The sequence below is a fragment of the Sarcophilus harrisii genome, chromosome 4, assembly GCF_902635505.1.
Source record: "Sarcophilus harrisii chromosome 4, mSarHar1.11, whole genome shotgun sequence".
Lineage (NCBI taxonomy): Eukaryota > Metazoa > Chordata > Mammalia > Dasyuromorphia > Dasyuridae > Sarcophilus > Sarcophilus harrisii.
The window spans coordinates 7,041,464-7,048,067 of record NC_045429.1 but is presented as its reverse complement, the minus strand read 5'-3'; the positions used below and the strand labels follow the sequence as shown (position 1 = coordinate 7,048,067).

Below are 6,604 nucleotides of genomic sequence, written 5' to 3'. Positions count from 1 at the left end.
TAGAACTTATAGGCTTATAGGGAAATAAGACACACATAAAGAGAATAAACAACAACAGTAACAACAGAAGTGACATACATAATGGTATTTTAAGTTACACAGAATCTTTATTTATGTTTTCTTATTTGATCCTTATAATGTTCCAGTAATGTAAGTGCTATATTATTCCCATTTTATAGATAAGGAAAGTGAGTCTGAGAGCACATCTATATTACATGATAATGCAATGGAGATTTGTAAAATTAAATGCAGATTTCAAGGACAAATCAGGGAAGGCTTCATGGAAGGGATGACATTGGGCCCATAGATACTATTTGGAGTAGGGTACCCTGGGTGGCCAGATGTCAGGGACAGGGTACCAAGATTCATAGAGGTATCTATGGAGGTAGAAGCTGGTGAGGACATCTTTTACCTGCCATACTTTTGTTGAGTATTGGACTTGCTCCTTCAATAATTTGATTTATTTTTTGAAAATACTCCCCAACTTTAAGTGGGAGATGGTCTGATCATGGAATTATTCACAAAATCTGAGTATCTCAGAGTTGGAGAGACCTTCATTTCCTTGGGTAATTCTGTAAGACTACAAATTAAAGCATGAAGATGGATTTGTAAGAGGAGAGTGTCCATGAAGACTCCCAGCAGGTAAATCACAGTTCAAAAGCTGATTGATTTGTATATTGGTTTGTGCTTCAGGACACGGGGACAACCTGGAGCTATTCTCCTTTTCTTTTCTCAGACCCTAAGAGCTGGCAAATCTCCTGATCCTTGGTATAGAAGACCATGGGGCTGTTTATAACAAGTGAGTGGTCTGTTCAATATTCCTCAAAGCTTTGAACTGAGCGAGACGCCACCGTGGTATAAATAAAGCAAAGAAAAACAAACTTCTAAGCCATGGCTTCTGTGCCCAGGCCAGAGACATCTTTAATGGGAACTTGTTTCTGACTCTTTGGGTGTCACCACTCTGTTTTGAATGACTTTGTCTAAACTTCAGATTTACTTCCGTGTGAACATGGACCTCCCTGGTAGAGCGTGTACTCCTAGAATGCAAAGACTTTTTACTTTTTGCATTTGATTCTCCAGGACACTGTTTTGTATACTGTAAATGCTTCATAAATGCTTATTGAGTTGGATTGCATTGATCTGGACTGGACTTAGTTGAACTGGCAGCAGAGTGCTTAAGGATGGCTTTGGTGCACTCCCTGGTGGGGAAGCCTTCAGGCTTTGCCCCCTTTCTTTTCAGTGGAGAGTGGTAACAGCACTCCAAGGTTTTCTCAGTGGGATTTATTTAAGGCTTGTATAACTTATCGGAACAAATGATCCTTGAAGGATTGATTTTCCGGCTGGCTCTCAGCCAAGACAGGGCAGGCGAGCTGTGCATCTGACTGTGGCTCTCCTCTCTACTCCCTCACTTGCTTCAATTACTTTCCTGCTCTAATTTGCTTCTGGGCATTTGATGACTCCTGAAACAGCCATATGTGGCCTGCTATCAGCTTTCCACTTGAATCATTTCCCTGAAAACTCTGGAAAATCTTTTTTTAATGTAAAAAAAAAATCAGTATAACCAAGGAAAACAAAGCCATATACTTGTCCTGTCCAAAAATGTATATCTCAGAACCTGGACACCATCTTCTCTGTCAGGAAAGAAAGAAAGAAGGAAGGAAAGAAAACCAAGGAAGATGGGAGTGGGAAGGAAGAGAGGAAAGAAAGAAATAAGGAAATAAATAAGGAAAGAAATAAGAAAGAAATAAGCATTTCTTTGGCAGGAGACAGGAAATGTATTTCATTATTGACCCTTCAGACTCATGATCGGTGATTGCCTTGGTCAGAATTCTAAAGCTTTCCAAGTTGCTTTTCTTTACAATGTTGTTACTATAGAAATTATTCTCCTGATATTCTTACCTGATGGACTTTGATGATTCTGGAAGATAAATCGAGGCTGACAACTTTGTCTAACTCTGTCTCATCTAAAATACAATTCATCCACAAGTCAAGACATTGCCCATAATGTTATTGACCCTCTTAGGAAATGAAGGATAAACAATAATAACATACTCTAGTTCTTCATTTAAGAGTGGCCTGTTCATAACCTTTGGTAATTTTTCTGGTGGATAATGGCTGTCATTCTCCATTTGAGTCAGAGAACCATCATTTTCAGTCAGACATAGGGAAGGTATATTTTGCCAGTTCTGGCAGCTGACTTGAAAAATGGCCTTGCTGAAAATTAACTCCCACTCATGGCTTCAGTACTGGAACACATTGTATATATTTTTATGTAGCTTAGGAAGAAAAGAGAATGGTTCTAATTAAGCACTGTCCATCAAGTACTTCCTAAAAATAATTACAGGGAACTAGGCAATAAGCATTCAAATTATTATTGTCTTTAGACATTTTTTGGCACCTTTTGGGACTCTTATAGAAAAACCTTTTAATAATGTGTCTTCAAATCCATAGCAACTACTTGAAGTGGTTCATTTTCGCTTGAAATTTTACAAAAGATAAAATAACCACTTTTCCTGAGAGGGACAATCATGAAATATATATCAGTCATCTAAAAGAAGCTGTGATAACCCCGACTTTCCCAGAAAGAATGAGTGAAATCTTCTCTAACATAAGAATCAATCAATCAACCATTAAACATTTATTAACCACTTGCTATGCTAGGCACTGGTTTAAAATGAAGGAGAAAAAGATAAATTAGTTCTCATTTGCGAGGAGATTGTAAAGGGAGAAACCTTCCAATATTTAGGTATCTGAAGAAAAAAATACCTGAGGAATATATGAAGTAGCCAGCATCTCAAAAGTATGTTAAGGTGTGTGAAATATTACTTATCTTATTTGATCCTCACAACCACCCTGTGAGTCAGGGGCTATTATAATTTTAAAAAGAGGAAAACTGAGGCTGAGAGTTTAGGGTCACCCAAATTGCCCAGAGTCACCCTGATAGTAAGTGTCTCATGATGTAAATTCAGATCATTTGCGAGCTGTTTGTGAACATTGTGACCCTGATCTCTCTTGACATCTTCCATTAAGCCACACTGTCATCCCATTTCTCTCTCTCAGTTGCTTAATGTGTTTGGCACAATATTGACTCTGGAAACATATTGAGAAGTGACAGTTTATGACTGTGGATATGAGACAAAGGATATGTACTAAGAGGACAGACAAATCTCCAAGGAGCAGTGGTGGCGATCAATTTAAGAGGTCCTGTGACACCTCAGTGGGATAATTTATGGTGCTGATAGAAGATCAAAACAAAACAGAAAACCTCCAATAAAGCAAATTTATTCCACTTTTCCCCCCCAATTCCTTCCCAGCATCTTACCAGCCTGCCATCAATCTTAGAAACAGAAGACATGAGAATCCCTGGAGAATCAGAAGAATGAGCCTAGGCTGGGCAGCAGAACCTTTAGGGTTATTGGTCTCAGTTACGTAGCAGGTGAAATCCTACCTGATCTTTCAGGTGGGAGTCTGACTAAAGGGCTGAGAGCTGGAACCATCCTTTGAAAATACTGGATTATAGATTCAGAGCTGGAAGGGACATCAGGGATCAGAGAGCCCGGCTCTACCTTTATAGATGAGGAGACAGAGTTTTAGATTATGGAGAAGCAGCAGATTTGAATCCAATTTCTCTCTTTCTCAATCCATTGACCTTTCCTTTATAACACACAGCTTTAGATGCATGAAACAGATCTTATAGTCCAAGGGACCATTTTACAGATGAAAAAACTGAAGATCAAGTCCTCTTGGGCAGTGTTTGGAGGGGTTTGAATTTAAGTTCTCTGACTCCCAAATCCACTATGCTTTTAGTACACTATACTGCCCTCTTTTCATATTTCCTTCCCTTCATCAGAAGTGATTCCTCTTTCCCTCTATATTCTCAGAGCACTTCATCTAATCTTATGCACTTTCCTGCTTTATTCTGTAATATACTTATGTACATATAGATCAAATTCACAACTGAAACTAAGGCAGGGTAACAGGGGCTTTGCCCCCTAAAACCTGAATGTATGGGGTGCAAAAAACATCCTCATTCTGTCAATATCACTCGGTTAGGAAGAATAATTTATAATATTCATAAAAATACTTAGTGTTATATGGTAGGTAGAGTTGAGCTCTTTCTTCATTCCAACAAATCCCTTTAACTTCTTAAGAGAGGATGTGCTCTGGATCATTTGCCTACATAAAATCTTCCTCTTGTCTCCTAGGAGCATAGATATAGAATTGGAAAGGATCTTAGATATCACTGAGGCCAATCCTCTCAAAAGACAGATAAGGAAACTGAGGTGTCAGTTCACATAAGTAATCCATGTTAAGTCCAAGTTTTGAACTCAGGGTCTCAGTTGTGTCTTACCACCTCTCACACTGGATTGGAATCTCCTTCAAAAAGGCGAGCATTTTATTGTGTCTTTTATATCCTCCAGAGCACCTTGATTTTCACATTAAAATTTTTTTTTGGTATCTTGACCTGTGATTTTGTTAGAATGGAAACTCCCTCTACAGTTGCCGAGTGGAAACTTTTCTGTAATTTATAGTTCTAGAAAAAGCTTTCTTGACATTTTTTTGTGTAATGGTTGGACCCTTTTAACACTCTGGTGAGACCTTTTCTCAGAATGATGCTTTTAAATGACAAAACCAAACAGCAGGATTATAAAGGAAACCAGTTATATTGAAACACAAGCATCCAAAAATATTTTTAAAGGTTCCCCCCACTCCAGATTAAGAAATCCTGTTAAGGGGCTGCTTACAGGTTCAGGGTTATGGATCTGACATGGATCAGAGGCGACACTTGAATCATGGAAAGGAAAATTTCAATCTCCCCTATGTGGAGACAGTCAATACCATGTTTGGGGATTGACTCCAGATAGGACTTCCTTTCATTCTGGAGAAAATATTCTCTCCCAGACAGCCACGTCGGACTGGCTGAGAACAGCGCTTGAGAACAGGCCAGAGAACAGATGGGATTTTTAAAGCCTGGGTGGCAGACTCCCCCCTCTCAAACTAGTTATTGTTTTGTTAGCATTTGTGAGGTGCCCATCAGGGATGTTTCCTCAGAATACAGTTGAAAGAAAACAAGGCAGAAACATTTGAATCTCTTCCTCCTCCCCCTTCCTGGAAAAAATGCCCCAAACAAATTTTTTTTGGAGGCAACCAGTTTAAAAAAGAACTTTTTTGGCTTGTTCTTTGTTCCAGTAAGGAAAAAACACTCCTGTTTGGTGTGAAAATACCAGAGAAAATCTTGTTACTTTCTTGTTTGTCACAACTGCCTATTTCAAGCTTTGTTTTACCCTTTATTAGCTTCATGACTCATGAACAAGTCATTTAACTCACACAGGTCTCAGTTTTGCCATCTGCAAAATGAGGAAGGGGTTGTACAAGATGAGTCTTCTCCAACTCTCTAATTCCATGATCTAATGCTTATTGTTTATATTTTTTTAATTATCAAACATTTGTTTTTCTCCCTCATATTTCCCATGATCCACCCACAAAAGGGAGAGACAGAGACAGAAAAAAGGAAAGAAAACAGAAAACAGAATTTTGTATCATATAAACATAGGCCCCCTTCGCCCCTCCAATGTGTCTCTCATTCTGTATGTGAATCCATCTTCTCTTTATCAAAGGCTGGGCAGGATTCTTCCTCATAACTGGTTCTCTAGAATAATCAGGTTTGCTCATTTCATCCATCAATTTCATTGAATTCCTTCTGAATCATTCAATTTTTACATTTTTTATGTCTTTGATAAATTGTTCTTGTCCTGCTCATCTCACTCTGTCCTCTTAGCAACAGACAGATGAAGCATGCTAATTAATAACATTATAATTTTGGAAATTTGGAAATAAAAATATTCATGTATTATCTCTAATTTCTTTGCCTTGTGAATAGGAGAAAACTGTCTTGCAACAATTGATGCTGTTGGTCTTTGGAGATATTCATAAATCTGCATCCATGTGGAGGCCATTAAATGCCCAGATGCTACATTTCCTGCAACCCTGGCTTGCTTTTTAGAGATTAAAAAAAAAAAAAGAGAAAATGATTGGTGAGTATTCTTAGTACATTTAGCAGATACCAGGTGGAGAAATAAGTGCAGGGTGGTCAGGACAGCATGGCGTGATGGGCAGAGCATTGAATCTTGGTCGGATCCTGCCCCCAACATTTTCTAGCAAGTCTCTGAGTTTTGATAATGACAAAATCATGGGGTTATTTTGAGGATTAAATGAGTTAATGTATATAAAACACTTTTCCAGTTTTTGAGTGCTATATAAATGCCAATTATCATATAAATAACGAAAACTGATGTGTTTCTAAGATAGAGAAAATCCAAACCAAACATTTTATGAAGAATAAAGAATTTCCTAATTTAATTATGCTTGTCAACATGGAATATTTGACATGAAGCAAAGAAGAATGATACAATTCAAGCTGAGGGTATTTGATCCCTGAATAGGGTCCCCGAGGAAAGGAAAGATCAAAGTAGGCAAGAAATCATCCGAGAATGTACCTTTGAAACACTTTGCGTATCTGAAGCGAATGACTGAAAACTGAATCACTGCGAGAGAGTTTTTTTTTTTTTTTTTTGGTTGTTGTTGTTTTGGGAATTAAATTGAG

At 38.1% G+C, this 6,604-nt stretch overlaps 1 long non-coding RNA gene across 1 annotated transcript; it reads left to right on the top strand.

Annotated features, from left to right (window-relative positions):
* The first annotated feature begins 699 nt into the window (after positions 1-699).
* Positions 700-6,034, top strand: LOC116423531. The gene is made up of 2 exons (XR_004234141.1): positions 700-799; positions 5,882-6,034. It is a non-coding gene; the product is annotated as an uncharacterized LOC116423531 (long non-coding RNA).
* The last annotated feature ends 570 nt before the right edge of the window (positions 6,035-6,604 follow it).